Raw genomic sequence first — 27,829 nt, 5'->3', positions numbered from 1 at the left:
AACCTGAGCACCAAAAGACCTTTTCATCCTATAGCATTGACCACATACCTAAATCATCTAAGAGTGGGTATATGGAACTACAACTCAGACATAAAGAAAGTGAATGTATATTACATCTTGACACAGTACTACATGGTCTCAATAGGGAGGCAGAAATTCATTTATGGCTATTTTAACAAACTAATGCCACAGTTGACAAATGCATAATATCTTAAGGCAAAAGATAACATTCATTTTTAACTGATACGGAGATGACACTAGAACACATTTGGCAGCGACCACCTGTCATCAGGCTCTAATCCTCATCCAATATGGAACTCAGTGACTTCAGATCCATAACCAAATTGTACATCCTGAATGATTCTGACCTTATATGCCCTGCTCTATGTTATGAACCATACCAGGTACAACACAGTGATTGCTATATGTTGACTCAAACCAATTTACTGTCTTCACTGTGTTTTGATTAGGAATATAACAGCTAATTGACTAAGACTATGTGGATGTTGTCTTTAAATTTACCTAGTTATATTATTCTTATTGTATTCAAATATTGACAGAAGATGTACTAGTTTTCTAAAGGACAAGTTACTTACCTTCAATAACGCCTTATCTGGTAGAGACATGATCTAGCCGCAGATTCCTTACTTTAGAATTTCCCAGGCATCAGGGCGTCTACGGAAGACTTTTGCTCGAGCAAAACCCATGTATGCCGGTAGGTGGTGTCGGTCTGCGTAATGTCGTCGTTAGTGTCCGCACCAGAAGGGATGTCTGCATCACCTATATATGCGCCACATCGGCATGCTGCCTCAGTTACTTTTCACAACTTCCCACGCCAGGAAGACACATATCCATGAGGTGCACCAACAGTAGTGTGTTTAGAACAACTAGGGCCTTGAAAGAGATCAGCCATGACCCTACAAACCTGTCTGCAGTGCGGAGGGATGGGTGTGTCAGGTGGAATCTGCAGCTAGATTATTGCTCTACCAGATAACGCGTTACCAAAGGTAAGTAATTTGTCCATCTGATACATCTAGCAGCAGATTCCTTACCTTAGAATAGATACACCAGCAATACGATCCCTGGAAGAGGAACTGCAAACAAGTTTTGACCAGGAAGTCATGCAGGACAGAGTGGCCAAAAAGACCATCCCTGCGGACTTGACTGTCCAGGCATAGTACTTAGTTAATATGTGCAGTAAAGCACACGTTGCTTCCTGAGAAATGTCAAGAACTGGAACACCACGTTGCAATGCTGTGGTCGCAGCCTTAGCTCTGGTCCTATGTGCTCTTGACCCTTTAGGAGGATGTTTCTTGGCCAGAGCGAAGCAAATTTTGATGCACAGGATGACCCATTGCAAGATAGTCCTCTTCTGCACTGCACAGCCTTTCTTGATCCAACGTTCCCCTACGAAGAGTTGGTCATTCACCCGGAACTCTTTAGTGCGATCAAGGTAGAACAGCAATGCTCTTTTTGGGTCGAGATGGTGGAGTCGCTCCTCCTCAGAGGGGTGTGGCGGAGCATAGAAGGTGGGTAAGGAGACTGATTGCCCCAGATGGAATGGTGTTACCACTTTTGGTAAAAAAGAGGTCATAGTGCCAAGCACCAACTTATCAGGGAAGAGGGTCAGGTAAGAAGGCTTGAATGACAGCGCCTGCATTTCGTTCACCTTTCTGGCAGAAGTTGTTGCCCCTAAAAAGGTGGTTTTGATGGAAAGCAGCTGGAGAGGGTGTTGTGCAGAGCTTCGAACAGAGAGCACATCAGGGAGATGGAAATCAATTTAAGGTCCCAATGAGGCATGATGAATGGGGCAGGGGTGAACATATATGCAAGACCCATAATAAATATATTTACAATAGGGGATTTAAATTAAGAGGGTTGTCTGGCAGCCTCAAAAAGGCAGATAAAGCCAAAAGGTACCCTTTAAGGGTGCCCAGAGCAGAGCACTGCTGGGCAAGGTTCAAAATAAAGAGAAGGACATCATAGACTTCGGCAGGAAGATCGAATGCTGTCAACTGCCGCTGCTCGATTTCCATGCAAGAGGCGCAGAGTTGACAGGTTCAGGTGGAGGACCATCCCCAGCTGCTTCGACAGAAGATCCTCCTGAAGGGGCAGCCTGCTTAGAGGATTGATGCTCAGTTGGAGAAGCTCGGGATACCAGCTTGACACAAGAATGACTTGGACCCAGTCGCTCCTGATCTTCTAGAGCACTCCGGAAAGGAGTAGTATTGGCGGAAATGTGTACAGGAGGCCCGAGATCCACTTGAGGTGAAAAGCGTTGCTGAACGAGTGCCGCCTAGGAAACACCATTGCACAAACTGCTGACATTGCGTGTTCTCGGCGGAGGTGGACAGATCTAACCAAGGCTATTCCCACTTCTGAAACAGACCGTGTGCCACCTCCGGATGGAGGCGCCATTCGTGATACGCTAGGCATCAACAGCCGATTTGGTCAGCCCTGGTGTTCAGGGAACCTGCCAAATGTTGAACAGCCAGGGATATGCCCTGCCCTCCAGCCATGTCCGGAGACGCTGGGTCTCTAATTAAACCTCACCCGCTCTGTTTGTTGCAGTACCACATGCGGTACTGTTGTCCGTGAACACCTGAACCAGCTTTCCCTTGATGGAAGGAAGAAAAGCTTTATTTTCTTTTTTGTTGTTGCTAGAGACCAATCAATCTCCCAAAATTGAACTAACTACCTAGCCAATTTGACATAAGGGACCAGATCTTTTGTCTCCATTTCCTAGCCTGTCACCCCTTGCAATCCTTTAAGGTTCATTCTTGAATGTAGATCGCTATTAATTCATCCAACCAAGATTGGAACGTAGGGGTTTCTGGATCCTTCCATCTTTATGCGATTAGCAGTCTAGCAACTAACTGATATGAAAACAAAGCTAATCTGCGTCGAATGTAACATACTGCTACTATCATGGCCCAGTACCATCAGGGAAGGGGTGAGATAGACTCTTGTCCCAAATACCTTCTCCCAACTTATTGCAGCCATAAAACATATGAACCAACTCAGCCGGACCAACCCCACACCTGGGGCACTTATCATCCTCCCTTTTTTTCCACCCAAATAATTTGGCCGGCGTAAGTTATAACTTAAATATTGTCTTATAGTGCTGCGCCTTCGAGTTAACTGAGAGAAAAGTTTTTGCGGCCAATTCTAATGATATGTCTTGATCGGTATCTGCATTATGCAGTTTTCTAACCCAATTTGTTTGTCTTCTCTAGGTCACCTAGTTCACTACCGAACAAAATCTTATAAAAGTTTCAGTTCAGTTCGGTTCATAAACTTTATTAGGGTAAATTAGTACCCATAAAAGCACAGCATCATAACAAGTTAGATGACAAGCGGAGAGTTTAGAAATACAAGGCAATGAGAGAATTTACAATGATATAGCCATAACATTTTGATGAATTAGATTACAAGCTAAAAATAACTTCATTGGTAATAAATAAATAAATTACTATTATATAAAACATTATGACATCCTACAATCATACAAAGATAGTCAGTCATAATAAAATCTCAGGGATCGGGCATGGTCTTACGTGCTCTAGTAGCCATTCTCAGAAATGTACTTATACGAAAAGGAAAATGTTATTTACCAGTATGCATCTGTTCTTGGCTTGTAGAGCTGCAGAGTTACACACTGCGCATAGATCGCCACCAAGTATTGGGCCCGGATGTTTGCACTTGTTTTTGTCCTGAAATGTTCTTTGGAAGTCACAAGATGGGTGACTCCTCCTTTGGACCACATTGCGCATGGGTATCGGCTCCATCCTCAGATTGTTTTTCGCCTTAGGGAAATGATGGAGCTTTGCAAGAAAAAGAAGGATGTCCATGTAAGCTGTATCTAATTAAGATAATACTGGAAAAGATAAAAGTAGCCGGGGAGTCAGGTGGGTGTGTGTAACTCTGCAGCTCTACATGCCAAGAAGGATTAGTTACTTTCTGTAATCCTAGTTCTCTTCCAGGGGTATCCGCATCAAAGTCATAAGCACTAGAATATTCCCGCCCATGCGCGGGACCCCAGAAACACAATCATATATGTGCCCCACATATGGAAAATGCTACTTACCAGTATGCATCTGTTCTTGGCATGTAGAGCTGCAGAGTTGTACACTTAGCATTAAATCGCCACCTGGTGTTGGGCTCAGATGATTGCATGTTGTTGTCGTCTTGGAAGAAGTCTTTGTAGTCACGAGATAGGTGACTCCTACCTTGGACGATGGTGCGCATGGGCATCGGCTCCATCCTTAGATTGTTTTTTGCCATGATGGGAAATGATGGAGTTATTAGAAGTAAAGTAAATGATGTCCATGTGTGTGCATCTAAGTAAGATAGAACTGGAACAGATACAGATCCCGGGGAGGCGGGAGGGCGTGTACAACTCTGCAGCTCTACATGCCAAGAACAGATGCATACTGGTAAGTAGCATTTTCCATTCGAGGCATATGAGCTGCAGATTGTACACTTAGCATCGATTGTGTAGCAGTGTCTCCCCTAGTGGTGGTCACCTGTATCTGTTGCAGTAGTTTGAAAGAGAGTTTTGAGGACAGCTTGGCCTACTGCAGCTTGCTGCTTGGCTTGCACATCAACACAGCAGTGTTTAGTGAAGGTGTGTGTTGTAGACCATGTTGCTGCTTTGTATATGTCCTCTAGGGGCATGTTTCCTAAGAAAGCCATAGAGGCCCCTAGTTTGCGTGTTGAGTGCGCTCTAGGAGGAACTGTTAATGTACGTTTTGCTTTTTGATAGCATATTTGCATACATTTTACAATCCACCTTGCAATCCCACCTTTAGAGATCGGATTGCCTTTATGAGGTGGAGAGAAAGACACAAACAGTTGTTTTGTTTTTCTAAAAGATGTAGTCCTATCTATATAGTAGAGAAGAGCATTTTTAACATCTAATGTGTGTAGAGCCCTTTCTGTCACAGAGTCTGGGTTTTGGAAAAACACAGGTAACTCTACAGATTGGTTTAAATGAAAAGGAGTTATGACTTTTGGAAGGAATTTTGGATTAGTTCTTAAAACTACTTTGTTACGATGTAGTTCTAAAAATGGTTCTTGTATGGTAAATGCTTGTATCTCACTTACTTTTCTAAGAGAGGTAATATCAATAAGGAAAGCTGTTTTCCACGTGAGGAATTACAGTTCACATTTATGTAAAGGCTCAAAAGGGGGTTCCATGAGTCTTCTAAGAACAACGTTTAGGTTCCATACTGGAGAAGGTGGCAACCTGGGAGGGATAATTCTTTTTAATCCTTCCATAAATGCTTTAATTGCAGGCACTGTGAAAAAAGACAGATGTTGTCTTTTTTGTAAATATGCTACAATTGCTGAAAGAAGCAGGCGTATGGGTGAATATGCTAAGTTACACCTTTGTAAATGTAAAAGGTAACATATGATATTCTAGATGGAAGCATCCAGGTGATTAATTTGGTTATTGTTGCAATAAATGGCAAATCTTTTTCATTTAGCAGCATGACAAGCTCTGGTAGTAGGTCTCCTGGCCTCTTAAATAATGTTCATACAGTCTGGTGGTAGGTTAAGATAACCAACCTTTAAGACTTCAGGAGCCAGATCGCCAAATTCAGTTGATTTGGGTCTTAATGTTGGATGTCTCCATGGTCTGCGTTAGTAGGGATGGAGTCAGTCGTAGCTTTTGGTGTGGAACTAGAGATAGTTCTAGCAGTGTGGTGAACCACGGTTCGTGTGCCCATGTCGGAGCTACTAGGATTAGTTTGAGGGACTGTTGTCTGAGCTCGCGTACTACTAATGGTATTAGTGGTAGTGGCGGAAAAGCGTACGCAAATCTGCCTGACCAGTTCATCCATATCGCATTGCCCTTGGACAGCGGGTGTGGAAACCTGGCGGCGAAAGTTGGGCATTTTGCGTTTTCGTGTGTGGTGAACAGATCTAGGTCTGGATGACCCCACTTGTGAAAGAATGGTTGCGGATGTAGTTCCCATTTGTGAATTTTTTGTGTCTGCCGACTCAACAGATCTGCTATCTGATTGTGAACTCCTGGAAGGTGCTCTGCCAACAGATATATGTTCTGTGGAATGGCCCATCTCCAAATGCTCTGTGCGAGCTGGGACAGTTGTAGAGAGTGTGTCCCCCCTGTTTTTGTATATAATATATGGCTGTCATGTTGTCCGTCCGGATGAAGACAGCTTTGTTCTGTACTAGGAAAGTTTTGAGTGCGTAGAATATTGCTAGCAGCTCTAGATGGTTGATATGGAACAATTTTTGTTGACTGTTCCATTGTCCTTGAGTTGTATGATGTAGGAGATGAGCTCCCCATCCTGTGAGGGATGCGTCTGCTGTGAGCACTAGTTGTGGAACAGGTTCGAGGAACGTCTGCCCTTTTGTCAAGTTTTTGGTGTTCCACCACTGCAGAGAGCGATGTGTGCAGCTGTCTACCAACACCAGGTCTGTTAGTTTACCTTGAGCCTGGTTCCACTGTTGTGCTAGACAATCCTGTAACGGACGCATTTGCAGTCTTGCATATGGTACTATTAAGATGCAAGATGCCATCATGCCGATTAGTCTCATGAACACTCTGGCTTGCAGAGATTGTTGCTCTTGAAAGACTGTGACTAACGCTTGAATGCTCTGTATCCTTGCTGGACTGGAATACGTAAGAGCCCTAGACGTGTTTATTATAGCCCCTAGATACTGATGTATGTGAGAGGGTTGCAGGTGCGACTTGGTGTAGTTGATTGAGAACCCCAAGTCGTGCAATGTTTGAATTGTCTGATGTGTGTGTTGAACACACTGATTGAATGACTTGGCTTTTATGAGCCAATCGTCTAGATAAGGGAAGACATGTAATGGTTGTCTCCTGAGATGTGCTGCTACTACTGCTAGGCACTTTGTGAATACTCGTGGTGCCGTTGTCGCTCCGAATGGAAGGACTTTGAACTGATAGTGTTGTCCTTCCAGTACAAACCTTAGATACTTTCTGTGAGCAGGATGTATTGGAATGTGGATGTAGGCGTCCTTCAGGTCTAGTGTTGTGAGGAAATCGCCTTGTTGCAGCAGTGGAGCACTTGTTGTAAAGTGATCATATGAAAATTATCTGATTGTATGTAATGATTGAGGGGCCTGAGGTCGAGAATTGGTCTTAGTGTCCCGTCCTTCTTGGGAATTAGAAAATACAGCGAGTAAACCCCTGTTCCTTGTTCTTGTAAAGGAACTATTGGTATTGTGTCATTTTGTAGAAGTGACAGAACTTCTTGTTTGAGCAGAGTAAGGTGTTCTGTAGACATTGGACGCTGCATGGGCGGTATGTGTGGAGGGGTTGCTGTAAGTTCTATGCAGTAGCCATACTGGATAATCTGTCTTACCCACCTGTCTGTTGTGATGGAGTTCCAGACAGGCAGGAATTGCGTTAATCTGCCCGCCACAGGAGTGGAATGTTGTTGGGGGAGCAGAGGGAAGTCACTGTTTTGTGGCGGAAGAGGTTCGATTACTGTTGTTACCCTGACCTCTTCCTTTGTTGTTATTGCCTCTATATCCTCCTCTAAAATATCCCTTGTTAGAGGATGTTTGTGTGTTAGATTTGAAGGACCTTGTATTGTCTGCACCAGTTTGTTTGGAGCCCCCTCTATAGAAGGAGCGACGAAAGGAACCTCTAGTTTGTGTGGACTGTAAAGCTCCCATAGATTTGGCAGTGTCTGCATCCTCCTTCATTTTTTCAAGTGCTGTGTCTACTTCTGGTCCAAATTGATTTTGATTAAATGTTTGATTTAAAATGGTAGTTTGTACTTCCTGTTTAGACCCTGAAATGCGTAGCCACGCATGTCTTCTAAGTACGACACTAGAATTTACAGCTCTAGATGCAGTATCTGCTACATCTAGTGCGCACTTGATTGAGGCATTAGAAATAAGCTTGCCTTCTTGTATAAGATCATTTGCCTGTGCCTTATATTGGTCAGGTAGATGTTCTAGCAGTTTCTCTAACTGATCATAATGAGCCCTATCATATCGGGAAAGGAGGGCTTGTGTATTAGCTATACGCCATATGTTGGTAGCTTGCGCAGCTATTCTTTTGCCTGAAGCATCTATGACCTTGGATTCTTTGTCCGGTGGGGGTGCCTCGCCTGAAGTTTGTTCTCTTCCTAGCATTTGACACAACTAGTGAATCTAATGGTAGTTGTCCTTTAATGTAGGTTGGATCTGCAGGTGCAGGCCTATATTTTTTCTCAATTCTAGGTTTCAAAATCCTAGTACGTACAGGGTCTTTACAAATTTCTGGAGCACGTTTAATTACCCCTTTGATCATAGGAAGAATTTGAACAGATCTTTGCGATTGTTCAAATGTGTCTAATATGAAATCTTCCTCTGCCTCATCAAAATGCATAGTGACCCCATGGTAAATGGCAGCTCTGTTCAATAGGTGCCCAAAGCCAATGTTATCTTCTGGGGGAGAAGGTTTTGATGGGTATGGCTGTGGGTCAGGAATATCTGGTGTATCCTGTGGGTTTGGGTACTCCCAGTCTGTATCATCTGTAGGGTATGGGAAAGGCTCATCTGTGTCTATCCCTCTTCCTAAACTATACTCATCATCATTTTGAGGTGAGTGTGAAGATAAAGGAGGAGAATGTGAAGGAGACATCTGTGGTGAATTGTTAAGAGGAGCAGGAGATGAAGGAGAAGGAAGTATAGATGAAGAAGGGTGCATAGGGGATGTGGCAGAGTCCTTCTTCTTGGCAGGAACTACAGGTGTGGATGTTTCATCTGCCTTCCTTTTCTTGTGTGGTGTAGTGGACACCTGACCTGTTTTTGGGTCAATGTAGATCTTCTTTTGCAGAGGATCTGGCTGGAAAAGTTCTTCTCCTTGTGGAACCTTTATCAGCGCCGATTTTTTCGGTACCGGACGAGGTTGCTGCTTGTCTTTAGCCTTAGGAGTTGTTACAGTGTCCTTTGGGGTAGTTTTCGGCACCAAGGGTGTTGTTTTCGGTGTCGTAGGCTGTTTCGAGGGCTTTGACGCGTCGGAATCAGGCCTTGCCGGTTTCGGCACCTTAGACGGTGTCTTTGGAGTGGAAGCTGGTCTCGTCGGCTTCGAGGTGTTGGACGTTGGCTTCATACCCTTGTCTTTAGAAGTCGACGGTTTCAGAGCCGAGACTTCTTTCGGTTTCGGTGCCGAGGGAGCTGGTGTGATCAGCACGTGCGGCTTGCTCGGTACCGAGCTACCGGAAGGCTTAGTTACTTTCTTCGGAGCCGGGCTCGATGGCGGGGCTGTCGAAGTGGTTTTTCGGTCACGACTGGGCCCGGAGGCGGAGTGTTGACCTTTGCCTTCGGTCTGGGTGCTGTGTGTGGTGCAGGGGCAGTAGTACTCACGCGCTGACCCGATGGTATGGAGTCATCTGAGTCGTTTGCCTTTGATACGATTTGGAGATCATCGGAATCTTCTTCGGGAACGAGCGGAACCTCCTCGTCGAAGATATCCACCGGTTCCGGAGCTGATCTCTGCATGTCGTGTTGACGGGCCCTCCGATCTCTGATGGTTTTCATGGATCGAAAGGACACGCAGGCTGTACAGCTGGATTAGTCGTGTTCTGGCGATAAGCACAGATTGCAGAGCTCGTGGTGGTCACTGCGTGGAAACTTTGCTCCACACCCGGGGCATCTCTTGAATGGCGTCCTTTCCATGAGGTGTAGGTCTCACGGCGTGGATAGGCCCAACGGCCCGCGTCGATGACCGGAATCGAGCTGATGGAGTCGAAACGATGTTATTCGGTATCGAAATTAGTTTGGAGACTTTTGGGAAGTTTTTTGCGCTTCGAAGTGCTGGAAAAGTCAGATTCTAGCCGGAGCGGAAAACTTTCATCCGAACCCAGTGGCGGAAAAAAACAATCTAAGGATGAGTCGATGCCCATGCGCACTATCGCCCAAGGGAGGAGTCACCTATCTCGTGACTACAAAGACTTCTTCCAAGACGACAATAACATGCAATCATCCAAGCCCAATACCAGGTGGCGATTTAATGCTAAGTGTACAACTCCGCAGCTCTATATGCCAAGAACAGATGCATACTGGTAAGTAGCATTTTCCATATGTGGGGAACATATATGATTGTGTTTCCGGGGTCCCGCGCATGGGCAGGAATATTCTAGTGCTTATGACTTTGATGAGGATACCCCTGGAAGAGAACTAGGATTACAGAAAGTAACTAATCATTCTTGGCATGTAGAGCTGCAGAGTTACTCACGCCCACCTGACTCCCCGGCTACTTTTATCTTTTCCAGTATTATCTTAATTAGATACAGCTTACATGGATATCCTTCTTTTTCTTGCAAAGCTCCATCATTTCCCTAAGGCGAAAAACAATCTGAGGATGGAGCCGATACCCATGCGCAATGTGGTCCAAAGGAGGAGTCACCCGTGACTTCCAAAGAACATTTCAGGACAAAAACAAGTGCAAACATCCGGGCCCAATACTTGGTGGCGATCTATGCGCGGTGTGTAACTCTGCAGCTCTACAAGCCAAGAACAGATGCATACTGGTAAATAACATTTTCCTTTTCGTATAAGTACATTTCTGAGAATGGCTACTAGAGCACGTAAGACCATGCCCGATCCCTGAGATTTTATTATGACTGACTATCTTTGTATGATTGTAGAATGACATCATGTTTTATATAATAGTAATTTATTTATTTATTACCAATGAAGTTATTTTTAGCTTGTAATCTAATTCATCAAAATGTTATGGCTATATCATTGTAAATTCTCTCATTGCCTTGTAGTTCTAAACTCTCCGCTTGTCATTTAACTTGTTATGATGCTGTGCTTTTATGGGTACTAGTTTACCCTAATAAAGTTTATGAACCGAACTGAACTGAAACTTTTATAAGATTTTGTTGGGTAGTGAACTAGGTGACCTAGAGAAGACAAACAAATTGTGTCAGAAAACTGCATAATGCAGATACCGATCTAGACATATCATTAGAATTGGCCGCAAAAACTTTTCTCTCAGTTAACTTGAAGGCGCAGCACTATAAGACAATATTTAAGTTATACTTTACGCCGGCCAAATTATTTGGGTGGAAAAAAAGGGAGGATGATAAGTGCCCCAGGCGTAGTTAATTTCTTCGGAGCCGAGCTCGAAGGTGGGGCTTTCGAAGTAGGTGTTGGGTCTCGACTGGACCTCTCGAGCGGAGTGCTGACCTTTGCCTTCTGTTTGGGCAGTGTGTGTGGTGCAGGGGTTGTAGTACTCACACGCTGACCAGATGGAATGGAGTAATCTGAGTCGTCTGCCTCTGATACATCAGGTGAATCTTCTTCGGGAACGAGTGGAACCTAGTCATCGAAGATATCTTCAGGTGCTGGAGCTGATCTCTTCATCTCGTGTCGAAGGGCCCTCCGATCCCGGATAGTTTTCTTCGATCGGAAGGATGCACAAGCTGTGCAGGTCGACTCGTCGTGTTCCGGCGATAGACCGAGGTTGCAGACCTCGTGGTGGTCGCTATGTGGAAACTTTGATTGACATACCGGCATCTTTTGAACGGAGTAGGCCGCACGGCATCGATAGGTCTAACGCCCCACTTCGATGACCGGAATGGAAACGATGGCTCGAAAGTCTTGTGGTCGATGTCAAAGGTAGTTTGTAGAAGTTTGAGGAAGTTCTGCGCTTCGAAATTGCAGAAAAGTCGTTTTCAGCCGGAGCGGAGAAACTTTCATCCGAACACGGTGGCGGAAAAAACAATCTAAGGATGGAGCCGATGCCCATGCGCAGTATTGTCCAAGGGAGGAGTCACCTATCTCGGGACTAACAAAGACTTCTTCCAAGAAAACAACAACCTGCAATCATCCGAGACCAGCACCAGGTGGCGATCTAATGCTAAGTGTACAATCTGCAGCTCATATGCCTCGAACATATACATATATATATATATATACATATATATATATATACATATACATATACATATATATATATATATATATATATATATATAGCAACTGCAGCCTAATACACAGCAGAGCTGAATAATGCTGTAAGAACTACCCACTATATCATAAAATCATACTTTAGAAACAGGAAAAAACAACAGCAAACCATGTTTTGAATCTGTTTTAATGCTTAGCAGTCAGAAGAAACTCTCACAAAGGACTGAAAGCATATACAGCTCCCAGGCTGCATTGCAGAAACATAGTCTAAAAAGACTGAAAAGCTAACTCATAGCAACATAGAGATAAACTGGCACTGTGCCTTTAAGGCAGTCATGACCCCCAGCTTCTCGTCATGCCTCAGGGGTGACAGTTAGGTCAGTTGTTCTTTGCGGTGACTCAAAAAGCCATGACACAAAGAGTTGACATTACCTCATGGGGAGGTGGGAGGGTTGCTTATGACTGATGAGGATACCCCTGGAAGAGAACTAGGATTACAGGTAAGTAATTAATCCTTCTCTTCCAGGGGATCCTCATCAATAGTCATAAGCACTAGAATAGAATAGCGAGCCTCACCTCATCCACCAGCGGGCAAAGGAAACATTTTTTTTTTTTTTTTTACCGTATTTTTATTGCAGAATTAGAAACAATACTTCAGTATATGCCAATCAGTACACTCACAGCGTCCCATCCTTAACAATGATAGAGATATCGTACACAGCCATTCAGCCCACATCCCGGAGGCTGGGCGGCGAATCTGGTTCGTTCTTCCAGGAAGCTGCTACCGTGTAGTCCCTTTCCAAGGATCCGATCAGCTTCACCTCTCAGTATCTGCTTTTACCCCCCTAACCCCCCCCCCCCAAGCACCACCCAGCGAACATAAAATTCACCCGGGAATTACGCCAACAGCTCGCACCCCGTTCAACACAATGCCTTCTATAGCCCTCCTACGTTCTCCGACCGGATCCTCCCAGTATTGTCACCAGAGTGCCTATCTTCCATCCCGGGTACCCCCCGCTCCTGGGTCAGTCCCAAGTACTAACCACTGACTCTGGTCGGTGCCGCTAGGTCGAGCCACCTCCCGTAAAACGCCCCCCCCCCCCCCAACTACTACTGCTACTACTGCTGCTAATGCGGGCATTCCAAATCCGTACTGTCACTGGGGCTCGTCACATATCAGGATTCAATCGCAATCGCCAATAATACACGGAATCCACACGGACTATGGCTCCTCCTCCTCACCCTCCACCATTTAATCACGCAATGCCTGCACCACCATCTCCCAAGCCCTTGCCATTTCCAAACAGCTCTCCCTGCCAAGCCTAGCAGCCTGCCGCATCCTAATAATGCTTTCGCAACCCGCCCATTTCAACAGCTCATTCGTCCATCTCCTCACCGACGGGCCTTCTTTAGATTTCCAGTGCCAGGTTATCTCCCTCTGTGCCAACATGAGTCCCAAATCAATAAAGTTACTGGTAATTCGTTTCGTTTTAGTATGAGGGAACCAGAGCAGGAGACGCCGCCATATCAAAGTCCACCTCCCTATCAGTCACCGCATTCAAAAGTTCCCCCACCTCCAGCCAGTACGTCCCCAATGTCGGACACCCCCACAGCAGGTGATCCAAATCAGCCTCAGGCGCCAAGCATCGTGGGCACACCGCGTCAAGCACCTGGAAGTATCGCTTTAACCTCTCCGGAGTCAGGTACGTCCTGTGTACTATAAAGAAATGCACCTGCTGAACTCTTGCGTTTCTCGTACCCTTCCACGTCCGTCTCAGGACCTGGCTCCAGATCGTATCCGGTATGGGCTTGCCTAAGCTGTCCTCCCACCGTGACTTCAAAGCCAGCATTGGCGATAGCCCCTCGGTCAACATCCTCGTATGGAGGCATGTTACCGCCTTAACAGTGCCCGCGGCCATCACCACGTACTGACACGCCATGGTCACTTCCGGTTCCGCAAGCCGTATCTGTATCGCCGCTACCACTGCTGCGTGCAATAAAAAGGTACCATCCGGCAAGCCAAATTGCTCCTGCAACGTTTGATAGGGGACCAACGCTCCATCAAGGTATAAATCCCCCACCATCTGTAGTCCCAACTCCTCCCATTCCAGGAGCCTGGACCAGTCGCCCCCATGCGGTAGCGCGGTCAACATCCCCAGCGGTATCTCCGGTGCATACGGCCGGGTTTTCCTCGCTCTTTTCAGACTCCGTTGCCAACACATTTTAAGCGTCCTCTCCTCCCCCGTGAGATCCCTCGAATCCAGTTTCTGTTGCATGATGATATAAGATAGGATGCATTTCTGAATACCAGTTCCACGGTCCCTCTCAGGACCCCTAAACTCTCTGGCCACATTCTGGCCACATTCTGCGTTAAAATCTGTAGTTGCGCCGCCAGGTAGTACAGTTCAAAATCGGGGACTGCCATCCCCCCTTCAATCTTAGGCCTCATTAGGGTTTCCAGCGCCACCCTCCGCCTGCCATGGCCCCAAAGGAAGCCAGTCACCAGCATCTTCAGGTCCTTGAAGACCCGCTGCGGAACCCACACCGGCAGAGTTCGAAAATAATAGAGCAGCCGTGGGAGCGCCACCATCTTCAACAGTGCCACTCGACCCAACACCGACAGAGGAAGAGAGGCCCAGAATGCTATGCTGCCCCTCAGTGCTCGAATGCAACGCCCTATGTTCCCCTCCAAGAGGTCCACCGCCGTATGATAAATGCGCACCCCTAGGTAGGTGAAGCCCGAAGGCTCCCATCGTATCTCCCGCACTAGCGGGGGACAGGGCGTGCCCGCCCGCAATGGGAATATGCAGGTCTTAGTCCAATTCACCTTAAGGCCCGACAACCGACCGAAACCAACCAGCATTTCTACCGCTCCCTCCAGGGACCGTTCGGCATCTGCTAAGTACAGCAGCAAGTCATCAGCATATAACGATATATAATGCGACTCCGGGCCTTGCGCAATCCCCTCGTACATGGTGCCTAACCGCGCCTGCGCCGCCAGCGGCTCCATCGCCAATGCGAACAGCAGGGGGGACAACGAGCAGCCCTGTCTCGTCCCTCTACAGACAGGATAGGCCGAAGATACCAGTGACCCCAGGCGCACCCTCGCCCTAGCCGACATGCAAAGCACCCTCGTCCACCTCCGAAATCCATCACCGAGTCCGAATTTCAGCAGCACTCCATCTAGATACTCCCATTCGAGGCTATCGAAAGCTTTTTCGATATCGACTGCCAACACCACGGAGTCAAGATCCGACGTCCCGGCACCATCCAAAATTCGAACCAGCCGTCGAATATTCATGGAGGTATTCCTAGTTGGGATAAACCCCGCTTGGTCTCTATGCACTAGTGTGGTCATGTGTGGCAGCAGCCTGGTGGCCAGAATTCGACTCAGGATCTTATAATCCACCGTCAGCATCGATAAAGGGCGGTAGGACGTCACACTCAGTGCATCCTTGCCCGGCTTCAACAGTGGTACCACTAGCACCTCCCTCATCGACTCAGGTAGGCAACCCAATTGCTTGGCCTCTGAATACACCACCAACAGTTTCGGTGCTAGGGTGTCTAAAAATTTGACATAGAATTCAATCGGTAAGCCGTCCACCCCTGGGGTTTTATTTCGAGCCATCTGTTTAATTGCTACTCTCACCTCTGCTAGCGTTATGGGACCTCCCAGTTCCTTAGCATCCTCGCTGTCCAGCACAGGCAGCGGAATCGAGGCCAAATGGCTGTCTATCTCTGCCTCCTCCGCCTCCAGGTGGCATTCATAAAGTCCTGTGTAATAGGACTGAAAGCACGCCATCACTGCTGTTTGCGAATATACTACCTCCCCCCCCTCCGTTCTTATACTCATGATCGGGCACCCCCTAGGCTCTGGGTCAGCAAGCTTGGCAAGGAGTGCACCCACCTTATCACGCTCCTCATGCACCTTGACGTTGTACAACTTATAGTCATAGCTCCTCAGCCGTTCAGTCTCAGTCGCCACTATCTCCTTAGCCTCCATCAACCTCTCCTGTAAATCTGGTCGTTCCGGCCTCCGTCGTTCCAGGTCCCTCAACACCACTTCCGCTTTCTCCAGATCATTCAGGACAGCCGTCCGCACATTTGAGAATCTACCCATGCACACACCTCGCACCACCACTTTCATCGCATCCCACTCTATTGCTCGTGACGAAGCTGAGCCCATGTTCTCCGCAAAGTAGCTGTCAATGCCCTGTTGAACCGCATCACTGAACACCAGATCATCCAGCATTTCAGGCCTCAGCCGCCATGATGGGACCGCCGACCTAGCCTGCTGCCACTGCACTGTCACCAATAGGGGATTGTGATCCGATATGGTTCTGGTCAGGTATTCAGTATGAGTCACCATCGTCGCCAGGGTGCCACTACACAGCACCGCGTCCAATCTAACATGCAGTTCGTGTATTGCAGAGAAGTAGGAGTAATCCCTCATCTCAGGATGCTGCCCCCGCCACACATCTAGCAATCCCCACTTTTCCTGCCAGCCTTTCCTGTGAGCAGCCAGCCTGCGCACTGGGGAGTCGACTAAAGGGGGGTGCGACCTATCCAGTGCCACATCAGTGATCGAGTTAAAGTCACCCCCCAATAAGACAGGGCCAGCCAGAAAATGGGCCAGCGAACTCGTCAAGCCGTCAAAAAAGCTGGCCTGATCGGAATTGGGGGCATACACACTACACAATACCACATCCCGACCATAAAGCCGCCCCTCAACCGCTACATATCTACCCTCGGGGTCCACCCGCTGCGCCGTGACTTGGAACGGTGTCCCCGCTCGTACCCATATTAGGGCCCCTCTGGCAAATGCTGAATAGGTTGTGCCAAACACCTGACCCCGCCACCTCCTTTGTAAGGCTTCACATTCTTTCTTAGTTAAGTGAGTCTCTTGAAGCATTGCTATATGCACTCCCCGCCTCACCAAGTACGCATGCACCTTATGGCGTTTCACCATCGTTTGAAGTCCGCGGACATTCCATGTAATACATTTCACATTAGGTAACAACCCCATAATAGACATTTCTGTACAAAAGCAGCATCAAACAGTTGTACCCCTCATTGCAGCAGTTGTGTTGCCCTTCCCAACCCCCCCGCATAACTCCCCAAACCCCACTCCCCAGGACAGGACCTAATAACCCAGCTTCAGCCCAGTTCCAAACCATTAAAACCACACACTTAACACTAATCTGTGGTCGTCACCACAGAAGGCCTTAAGGGCCACAAGAGGGTGATAGAGCACCGATCCAGAGTAGGCAGAGCTCCCACCCCGCGCCCACAGTCCCAAGCTGCCTACACAGCCCCATGCCTCACGGCACCAAAAGTCCGGAGAGTCTGTCCCAACAGGTACCTCAAGGTTAGTAGATGCACCAAACCGTTACTCATTAAACAGTCCATCCGAAGTCTGTGGGGTGACCACTGGCCCTTTCACACTCCCCGTTTCCGATTCATCGCCTCCAGATTTGCCACCTTCCTCCTCCGAGGCCGACCCCTCCGACGTCCTTTCCAGCTGCGAACCTGTAATGGTTGCCGTCGCAGCTACCGCCCCTTTCTTGTCATCCGCCATCCGGGCGTCTTGCATGGCCCGCTGGAGTTTGTTCCGTGAGCGGATGCGCTGCGACTGCCGAACCCGGGCCGGTTTTGGCTTGTCCCTTCCGCTCGTGCGCGTGCGGTCCGTCCCAGCACGATATAGTTCCAGCCATGACCAAGGTTCGTCCGGAGTCTGGAAGAAATGCGTCTTGTCATCAAGGATAACCCTCAGTTTGGCAGGAAAGAGTAAGGAGTACTGTATCCCCTCTTCCCTCAATTCTTTTTTAACTGCTAGAAAGGACGCTCTGTTTTTCTGCACTTCCTGCGTATAGTCCGGAAAGATCGTGACATTACTATTGTCCACTTGGAAAGGGGATCGGGCGCTTTGTATCAACAGGTCGCGATCCTTGTAATGCAGCAGTTTCACCACCAACGGTCGGGGAGGTCGGCCCTCCAAGGGCGTCCTAGCCGGTACCCTATGTGCTCTTTCCAGGGAGAAGAAAGGAGAAAGCCCCTCCGGCGCCACAACCGTTTTAAACCAGTCCTCCATGAATGCCACTGCATCATCTTTCTCAATCTTCTCTGGAAGACCCACCACCCTCACGTTATTCCTTCTGTTACGACTTTCCGCATCCTCCGCCCGTCGTTCCAGAGTCGCCAAACGACCAAGAATATCCGTCAGTTTGTGTTCCGCCGTCACCACAGCAGGTTTCAGGTCCAGGAGCAACTGATCATGCTCCTTCACTCTATCAGAGAGCTTAGCATGGTCTGCTTTCAGGAGGCCCAGCCCCGTCGCAACCTGCGCTATATCGTGGGGCAGCGTTTCCTTCGTCGCGGTAATCGCCTCCAGGATAGCATCAAGACGTAGATTCAACCGTTGTTCCGGCGTGGAGTCCTCCCGTGGGGACCGAGCACCGCCAGTGTGGACCAAGGTGGGTGCACCATCTTGTTCTAGGGGTGCGTTCAAAACCCCGCCAGTAGCGGCCATCTTGGCCAGGGTGGATGCTTCCCCTAGGCCACCGCCAATAGCCTCGCTGCCCACAGCGCTCCTTCCACAGACCCGCCAACTATCGCCACCATCCAGGGCAGACCACTTCCATGTAGGATAGGGCGCCTCACACCTCAGCAGCGATTGGTCCTGCCCCCTCCTCGCGTCTTTCGTGACCCCGGGGCACCCCCCCCCCGGCTCCGGTCACTGCCGGTAGTTCACAGCTGGTGGGCACTATCAGGGTTCCGGGCCCCTCTCCAATTCCAGCTGTCCGGGCAACAAAGTCGTCCCGAACAGGGAGGCGTGCGCCCCCCGGTGCCAAATGCGCCGGCCGCCCGATCCAATATAGGGCCGCGGGTCAGCAGAGCAGCTCCAGTCCATGCGCCAGTCCGCTCCACCCCCACACTTGCAGTGGCCCTGGCGGGTGATGCCCTGCCGAGATAGCAAGCCCCCCGGTCCCCACCGGTACGTAGGGCGCTGCACACTCCCCGCTGCCTACGGGTGTCGTCGTGCCCCTCGTTGACCAGGGGGCCCTGGCTGCACTCGTTCCAGTCCCGTGACCACCGCGGCACCAAAGTCCGCCGCCTGCCCGGTGTGGCAACTCCCTAGGCGGGCGGCCGTTTCACACGTGCGGCCCCCTCCGCTTGAACCAGAGCAGCGCTCCGTATGCGCTACCGCCGCCCGCTGCGGACACCGCAGCTCCAGGTCTGCCCGTCTCGCTCCAGCCTCCAAGACGGGGAGCGGGGGGGGGGGGGGGTGAGACAGCGCCGCACTCACCGCTATCCGGGGGATGATGGCAACAGCCCCCACGTTCGGCACCGAAGATGCCTCCAGGAACACCTCCGCTCCCCTCGCTCCGCTCGGCAGCCACCAACGCTCCAGCCGCAGGCGATCCCCGTCTCCGAGCCTCCACAGAGCCTCACGCCGCCATCTTGGCTACGTTCTCGGCTCGGCACCTCCGGGTTCCGGGATTCAGTCTCCACACGTCCCCAGGGTCCCGCCAGCAACCAGACCCTCTGCTCCGGTCAATTTTCACCGTAGATGGTGAATCCGTGTCTCCAGAGGCACTATAGTCGGCAATACCAGGAGAAATATCGGGACTCGGCGCGGAGCTGCACGCTCACACGGCCATCCCGGTCGGCGCTCAAACCACGCCCCTAAGCGGGCAAAGGAAACATAACGGTAAATTAACCAATCAGCTCAGATAACTAAGCCTGGATAGATAGATTACTACCCGAATAGATTCTTCAAGGAGGCCTGGCCCACTTGAGTATCAGCCCTGGAATCGGATTCTTGACAATAATGCCTTGTGAAAGTGTGAACCGATCTCCAGGTTGCAGCCTTGCAAATTTCTGACATTGGAACATCATGCAAGAAAGCTACTGTGGCCACTTTACCCCTAGTGGAGTGTGCTTATGGCCATATCTGACCTGGGGTGGTGTGGAGTGCAAAAAAACTATGGATTTAGGCCCAGATCTCTGTACTGGGGTGAATGTATGACATTGTTCTGCATTCTGTCCATCAATTGTTGTTTTTGCATTTGTCACCCCGAGTGGGATGGGTATGCTCAGACGTGAGTGCCATGCTCTCCACACCACTGGAATCAAGCTATCCAGGCTGATGAAGGCTGATAGCCAGAAACCGGTCCTTGGATGCTTGATTCCGGTCCAGGAAAGATATGGCTTGGCAGTTCGGGCTGGACTGTTCCCATGAGGCACAGGGTCAAGGCTGATTTGCATATGGCCATGTCTGACCTGGGGTGGTGTGGAGTGCAAAAAAACGATGGATTTAGGCCCAGATCTCTGTACTGATGTGAATGTATGACATTGTTCTGCATTCTGTCCATCAATTGTTGTTTTTGCATGTGTGCTTTAGGAGACAACAACAAGGGTTTATGCGCCAACTGGTAAGCCAATTTTATACAGGACACTATCCATCTTGAAATGGATCTTTTGGAGGCTGGGAAACCTGTTCTCATGGCACAATAATTCAGAAACAATTGATCCGATTTCCTTATGCCCTTGGTACCCTCCAGATAGAATTTAAGCACTCTTTTGAGGTCCAAGGAATGTAGCGACCTCTCGGCAGGAGTCGCGGGATTTGGAAAAAGGATGGTAGGGAGATTGACTGATTAATATGGAAATCAGAAATAACCTTTGGCAAAAAGGCAGGGTGAGCCCTTAACACTACCCTGTTGTGGTGAAACACAGTATAACGTTCTTTTGCACACAGCACTTGGATCTCACTTACTCTGCACGCTGATGTTATCGCTACCAGAAAAGCGGCCTTCCACATCAGGTGCTGCAAAGAGGCTTTATCAATGGGCTCAAAAGGAGGACCCATTAATCTAGACAGGACCAGATTCAACTCCCAGGGAGGAGAAAGGTTTCGAACCGGGGGATACACTTTCTTCAATCCCTGTAAGAAATCCTTAACCACCTGCATTTGGAAAAAGGAAGGTTGGCTGGGTTACTTTCTATATGCCGTAATGGCTGACAAATGAACCCTGATTGAGGCATATTTCAAACCCGCTTTAGCTAAATATAGAAGGTAAGGAAGGATGACGTCTTCGTGCCCCTTCATAGGGTCAAAATGATTTTCAACACACCATAGATAGAACCTCTTCCACTTAAAAGCATATGACGCTCTTGTGGAGGACCTCTTAGCCTCTTTCAGAATATGCATGTAGTCCTAGTCCTGCAGCAGATTCAAGTGTCTGCATTGTAGGACCTCAGGAGCCATGCTGCCAAGTTCAGGGAGGGAAGGCTAGGATGGAGAATTCTCACGTCCATCTTGGTCAGCAGGTCCGCTCTGTACAGCAGCCTCCTGTGGGGGAGTACCGATAACTGAAGAAGGTCCTGGTACCACCATTGCCATGGTCAGTCTGGAGCTATCAGAATCATCTTCATGTTGGTCCTGATGAGCTTGGACACCACCTTCGGGATCAGAGGCAGAGGAGGAAAGGCATAAGCAAATTGTCCCAGGGTAGGGGGGCTGCTTAGGGGTAGCTCAGTTTCTACTGGGATGTTCAAAGGGTGGCTTCCTCGGTGAATCCAGCTTGCGTCACACAAGACCCGGGACTGGTTCCGTCGCAGTTTCTCTCCGCCTCCAGAGCGTGAAAAAAAGGAGAGAGAGAAACCGTGTCAGACGGCAATACGGGACCACCAGGATCTTGGGGGGGGACCGGGGGTGAGGGAAACCCGTGCAACTATGTACACTAAGCACTCAGTGAGGGAGGGACTCGTGAGGGATAAGGTTGTTGGAGGGGCGATATTTACAAAAGGAGCTATTCTCTTAGTCCGGAGGCTGGACCCGATTTCCAACCCAACCCGCTACGCGGCCCCGTACCTGTTGGAGCCACGCCCCTCCAGTGGGTGCGTGGCGGGGCGACTCGTGGATCCGGTGGCCTCCTGGTTTGGGGTCGATGTCTCCGCTCCCCGTCTCTCGTCTCCGTTCTCCTTCTCTCGCTTCTTCTCTGCACGCCAATCTCACTTCTCCTTTTTCCACCTGGGAAACGCCGTCCGCTGTTTACGGGGCCCGGCTGTCTTTTGAAGTTCCTCCGTGAGTGTTGATGGGCGGGGCTACGTCTTCCCACGTCGGGAAATTAAAGGGACCGCTGTCCTCTGTCTCATTCGGCCAGCAGGCTTCTTGCTCCTCTGTCCACGGGGGCTCAGGCGGCTGTTGGGAAGCAAAGGTATTGGGTAACAGGGGAGTGGTGTCCCAACAGTCACTGTGTTGTTCCTCTTCTGGAGGCCTCACCCCGTCACACAAATGTATCTGACCAATCCATCAAAAGCGCATTCCCCTTGTCCCTGGATGGTGGAATCTGGATGCGAAGGCGTGGCATTTTTTGTTTTTGTCATCTGCAAACAAATCTATTGATGGACGACCCTACTGCTGGAAAATATCTGCCGCCACCTTGTCGTGCAGCACCCAGTCTGGCTGATCTTCGAAGTGGCGACTGAGTGCGTCTGCTTTGACATTCTGCTCTCCCGGAAGGTGCACTGCCACTATGGAGAGGTTCCGAGCCAGAAGTCAGTGCCAGATCGCTTGAGCCTCCAGGGAGAGAGGGCGAGAGCGCATACCACCCTGTTTGTTTAGATAATACATGGAGGTCGTGTTGTCTGTTTGGATCAGGACCGAGTTGGACGTGATCGAAGGCAAAAAAGCTTTCAGAGCAAGATGGACTGCTCGTAGCTCCAACATGTTAATGTGGTAGGACTGTTCTTTCGTGGACCACCGGCACTGCGTTTGAAGGCACCCTATGTGGTACCCCCATTCTTGCAGAGATACATCCGTTATCAACAATTGCACTGGAACTGGTTGATGGAAAGGGACTCCCACCAACAGATTCTTCAGCCGAGTCCACCACTTGATGGAGGATTTCGCTGCTTGGTAGAGCACAATCCGATCCTCCCAGCGACCCGTTGCTTGGTCCCACTTGTCTTCTAGCTCTTATTGCAATGGTCACATTCTCAGCCTGGCGTTGGGGATGAGAAATATGCAGGAGGCCATCGACCCCAGCAGAGATGCCACTTGTCGGACTGCTGGGCGATCTGTCTGAAGCAGAGCCTTGCACTTCTGCTGCATTGTAGTAAGTCTCTCCTCCGAAGGAAACACACTTCCTTTGTTTGAATCCAGAGTCGATCACAGATAGTGGATCGTCTAGGTGGGCTGTTGTACAGACTTCTCCATGTTGACATGAAGACCCAGTTTGTTTAGTTGCTGTAGACAGACTTGAAAATCGCTCCTTACTTGTTGAGGAGATGGCCCTTTGAGGAGTCAATCGTCTAAGTAAAGGTAGACGATCAGACCTTTTCTGTGTAGGGCGCTGCCACCACTGCCATGCACTTGGTAAAGACTCGTTGGGCAGATTTCACCCTGAAGGGTAAGACCTTGTACTGATAGTGCTTGTCTCCGACCACAAACCGCAGATACTTGCGATGACGTGGGGCAATGGGTATATAGAAGTACGCATCTTGGAGGTACACCGAACACACCCAATCTCCTGCTTGCAGATGTGGACATATTTGATGAAGGGCCAACATGCGAAACCTCTCCTTACACGATGACTTTGTTCAGCATGTGAAGGGCCAGGATAGGTCTGAACTTGTGCTCCTGGTCTCTTTTGAGCACAAGAAAGTACCTGGAGTAGACTCCCTTCCCTCGCTGCACGGAAGGAACCTCTTCTATGGCCTTTTTTCACAGAAGGGTTGCCACTTCCTGCTGGAGCAACTTTAGTTGGTGAGGACGAGATCTTTTTGGAGGAATGTCCTTTGGAAGCACATGAAAATGTAGTGCGTATCAATTGCGCAGTATATTGAGCACCCAACGATCTTTTGGGATACTGCACCACTCTGCCAGATGATGTGAAGCACTTCCTCCCACTGGAGTGGGCAACGGCGCCAGAGGAAGCTCCTGCTCATTGCTTCCCTGCCGATCTGTTATGTTATGTTATGTTAAAAGCACTTCTAAAGCGCAACAGCTGCCCCAACAAAGGAGGGTCCCGGCGCTACTGAGTGGAGACTGGAGAGTTGGCTACCGATGACACACTACAGGACTAGACCATAGGAAAAAGAAAGGTCTTAATCTCCTTCCTAAACGCTAAGTAGCCAGTCATACCACGGATATGAACTGGCAGAGTGTTCCACAGTCTTGCGGCTTTATTTCTGAATGATCTTCCTCCTGCCCTAGTTTTCTTCACCCACGGGACAACCAATAGATTTTGACCACAGGAACAAAGCTGGTGCCCAGGAACATAGGGTTGAACCAGATCTGACAAAATCTTGGGTGAGGCTAGTTTCCATGCCTTGAACACCATACATAGAGCCTTAAACTCTATGCGATTGGCCATAGACAGCCAGTGTAGGCGCCGAAGTGCATTAGATGCTGAACTGGATCTACGCATACCCAGTAACATTCTTGCCGCTGTGGTCTGCACTCTCTGCAGCCTAGCAATCTCTGCCTTATTGGCCCCCAAATAAAGCACAGAGGCATAGTCCAGGCGAGACAAGATTGTCACCTGCACGATGGTCTGTCTGGTAGTAGGATCAAAGAACTTAAGGATGGGCTTAAGCCCACGAAGTAGCCCAAAACACGACCCTGCTACCTTCTTAGTCTGGGTCTGATAATTAAGAGCACTGTCAACCCAGACTCCAAGGTTTTTAACCACCTGTTTTGGGAAGGGGGCGAAACCCAGACTTTGCGGCCACCACTGGTCGCTCCATAGACCCTGGTCCTTACCTACAAGCAGTATTTCGGTTTTATCTGCATTCAACTGCAAACAGTTGGTGGTCAGCCAATCAGCTACTGCCTCGAGACTACTCCGGAAGCAAGCGACAAGGGGTGTCTCTAGAGGGACGGCTAGAGAGGGCAACCACCAGCTGTGTATCATCTGCGTAGGAGACCAGGGTCAGGCCTCTGCTCTTAGCGAACAATGCTAATGGCATAACATAAATGTTAAAGAGCAATGGACTCGGGGACGAGCGCTGCGGCACTCCTTGTCTGACCCTAAATGTCTTTGAGGAGAAAGGGGGCACAGACAGATCAAATGTCCTATCTTCCAAAAAAGATGTCAGCCAACACAGTGCCAAGCCGCTAATCCCGACCTCCTCCAGACGTCTCAGCAGAATTGCGTGGGACACCGTATCGAAGGCAGCACTCAAATCCAACAGGACGAGTGCTGCCATGTGACCCGCATCAAGAGAAGCACAAAGATGCTCGGTCACTGCCAACAGCGCTGATTCTGTACTGTGACCCTGCCGAAAGCCGTTCTGAGAGGAGTCCAGAAAGTTATTGGTGGTCAGGAAGTTGGAAAGAGTGGTATTGACATGGGCCTCCAATATTTTCGATGCCCAGGGTAAATGAGAGATAGGCCTGAAGTTCTCAACTTGCTTAGGATCCAAATTGGATTTCTTAAGGAGAGGCAGCACCTTTGCGTGTTTCCATGCAGTTGGAACCTTACCTGTGGCCAGAGAAGAGTTTAAAATTGAGCATAAAGGATACAGGATAAGGAGGAGCACTTTCTGAAATAATTCTGATTTTAATGGATCTAATGGAGAGCCAGTTTTAATTTTAGTACACAACGCCTCTGAAATCGGCGGAATCAGAGACAGAGTGACCATAGGTAACTGAACCTGATCGACCACTGGAGTCGGAAATGACTCATAAATCCTCTCCACCTTCGAAATAAAGTGAGTGGCTAGTTCCTCACAGTGCTCATTGGATTGAATGGTGGATCCAGTTATGGATGTGCTTAGACTGGACAGCAGGGTAAACACACATTTAGCCTCATTCTTGCTGCCATTAATTGGAGAGGCATAGAAAGCGGCTCAAACTTCCTGAATCTTTTTTTGATAGTTTTTAATAGCTAAACGGTATTGTTCTTTGGCAGAAGCATTAAACTCTCTCCTCCAAATACGTTCCAGTTTTTTACACTTTGACCTAATGGTTGCCAACTCTTCATTGTACCAGGGGCTATGTTTGGATTTGTGTATAAACTGACATTTTTTGAGGAATTTGGCAGTCTAATGGGCGCTTAATCCAAGATGTGAAGGCCCCATAAGTAATATTGGGATCTGTACTTACGATGGGAAGGGAGGCCGCCAGGCGGTTGGAGTATTCTACCAAATCCAACTTGTGCAAGGCTCGTTTAAACACATGTTGGCTCTCATTCGTTATGCTAAGCAGCTTAAGCTGTAAGTTCATCACGATTAAATAGTGATCAGACCACAGTAATTGCACTGTGGTGTGGACTGTCATTGTAGCAAGGTTTGTGAACACTGGGTCCAAAAGATGGCCAGCATTGTGTGTTGAACCTTGCACTAATTGGACAAGTTGGGATGCCTGCAGGTCGGCCAGAAAGTTGGCTATATCAATATCATCAGTAGCATCTAAATGAAGATTCAGGTCTCCTAAAATGGTAAAATTGGCCAGACCAATTGCCAACTAACTGGCTAACTCCGCGCAGGCTAATCTGAATTCCTGAGAGGCACCCGGTGGTCTATTTATTAATAGCCCAGATAAAGTGTAATTATGGGAAATTGTGACCTTAAAACTCGCACACTCTAAGGGATGTTCTGGAACGCATGGGTTTCGGCCTTCCCTTTCGCCATTCGTTTCAGGTCCTTTATAACCGCCCTAGCACTCGTGTCTTGGTTAACGGTTCACTTTCTGAACCGTTCCCGATCCGGAGGGGCACCCGACAGGGTTGCCCCCTCTGCCCACTGCTATTCTCTTTGGCGATGGAGCCTCTGGCGGCGCTGATCCGGCAGGACTCCCGGATCCGGGGATGGACGTGGGATCGGAGCCAGGTGGATAAACTCGCCTTGTACGCGGATGATGTTCTGCTGTACTTAGCCAATCCGGAGCACTCGGGCCCTCGGTCCTTATTGGCTCTCTCCGAGTTCGAACAGGTCTCGGGCCTTCGCCTCAATCCGACGAAGCCCACCCTGGTCCCCCTTCACCCCTCCCGGGAGGGTTTCGATTGGCAGGAAATGATCCCCCTTCGGAGGCAGTCATTCAAATATTTGGGAGTGTGGGTGACCCTTCTGCCGGAGCTGGAGTGGGCCCTTAACATCACCCCCCTGGTCACCCGGATGAAAACTGATCTTAGGAACTGGCAATCTCTCCCCCTTAACCCACTGGGCAGAAGTGCTCTTTTTAAAACAATGATCCTCCCCCGCTTTCTTTATATCCTGCAGAACATCTCGGTCCACCTCCCCAGTAGTTGGTTTAGAGAGCTCAATGGCACACTCATTCGGTTTTTGTGGGGTGGTGGAAGGTCGGGTATGTCCTTGTCCCACTGCCGGATCCCCCCCTTCGACGGTGGTATGGGAGTCACTAACCTCCATTTTTACTATTTAGCTACCAAGCTCATAGTGATCCATGACTGATTCGCGGGCGGCTGGTCCGACCCAGCTTACCGGGTGGAGCTTTCGGCCTTAGACTTCCCGTAGATTCAAAGCTTTCTATATGGCTCCCCGGTGCCACAATCCCTGCCCCCACTCACCAGGTCAGTCCTCGTGGCCTGGCGTGCTGCCCTCCGCTTGGTGACCTGGGACCGGAAGCTGACTAGGCAGACGCCCCTTTGGCATGGCACCTGGTTGGATGAGGTCTCATCCCTGACAGGCTTCCGTCGCTGGGACTTGGTGGGGATAACACAACTTGGGGACGTGTGGGTAGGGGACCATATGCGTTCCTTTTCTGATCTGCAACATAGACACAATCTCCTACACTCCCAGTTCTACAAATACTTGCAGCTCCGCCACGCTCTTCACATACACCTCCCAACGCCCACCTCCCTCCCGGAATTCAGCCCCCTAGAGGCACAAGTCATGATGGGTAATCTGGGGAGAGGAGGGGTGTCCCGTATATATTGCGCCCTGGTAA

General features: G+C 49.2%; 1 protein-coding gene across 1 annotated transcript in view; it reads right to left on the bottom strand.

The window, feature by feature from the left end:
- The window catches only part of LOC144820832 (uncharacterized), a 933,795-nt gene that overhangs the window by 390,288 nt on the left and 515,678 nt on the right, over positions 1-27,829 (bottom strand). The gene's annotated exons all lie outside the window — the stretch shown is intronic.

Source organism: Lissotriton helveticus, chromosome 1_1 (assembly GCF_964261635.1).
Source record: "Lissotriton helveticus chromosome 1_1, aLisHel1.1, whole genome shotgun sequence".
NCBI lineage: Eukaryota > Metazoa > Chordata > Amphibia > Caudata > Salamandridae > Lissotriton > Lissotriton helveticus.
This window is presented reverse-complemented; position numbering and strand designations above follow the sequence as displayed.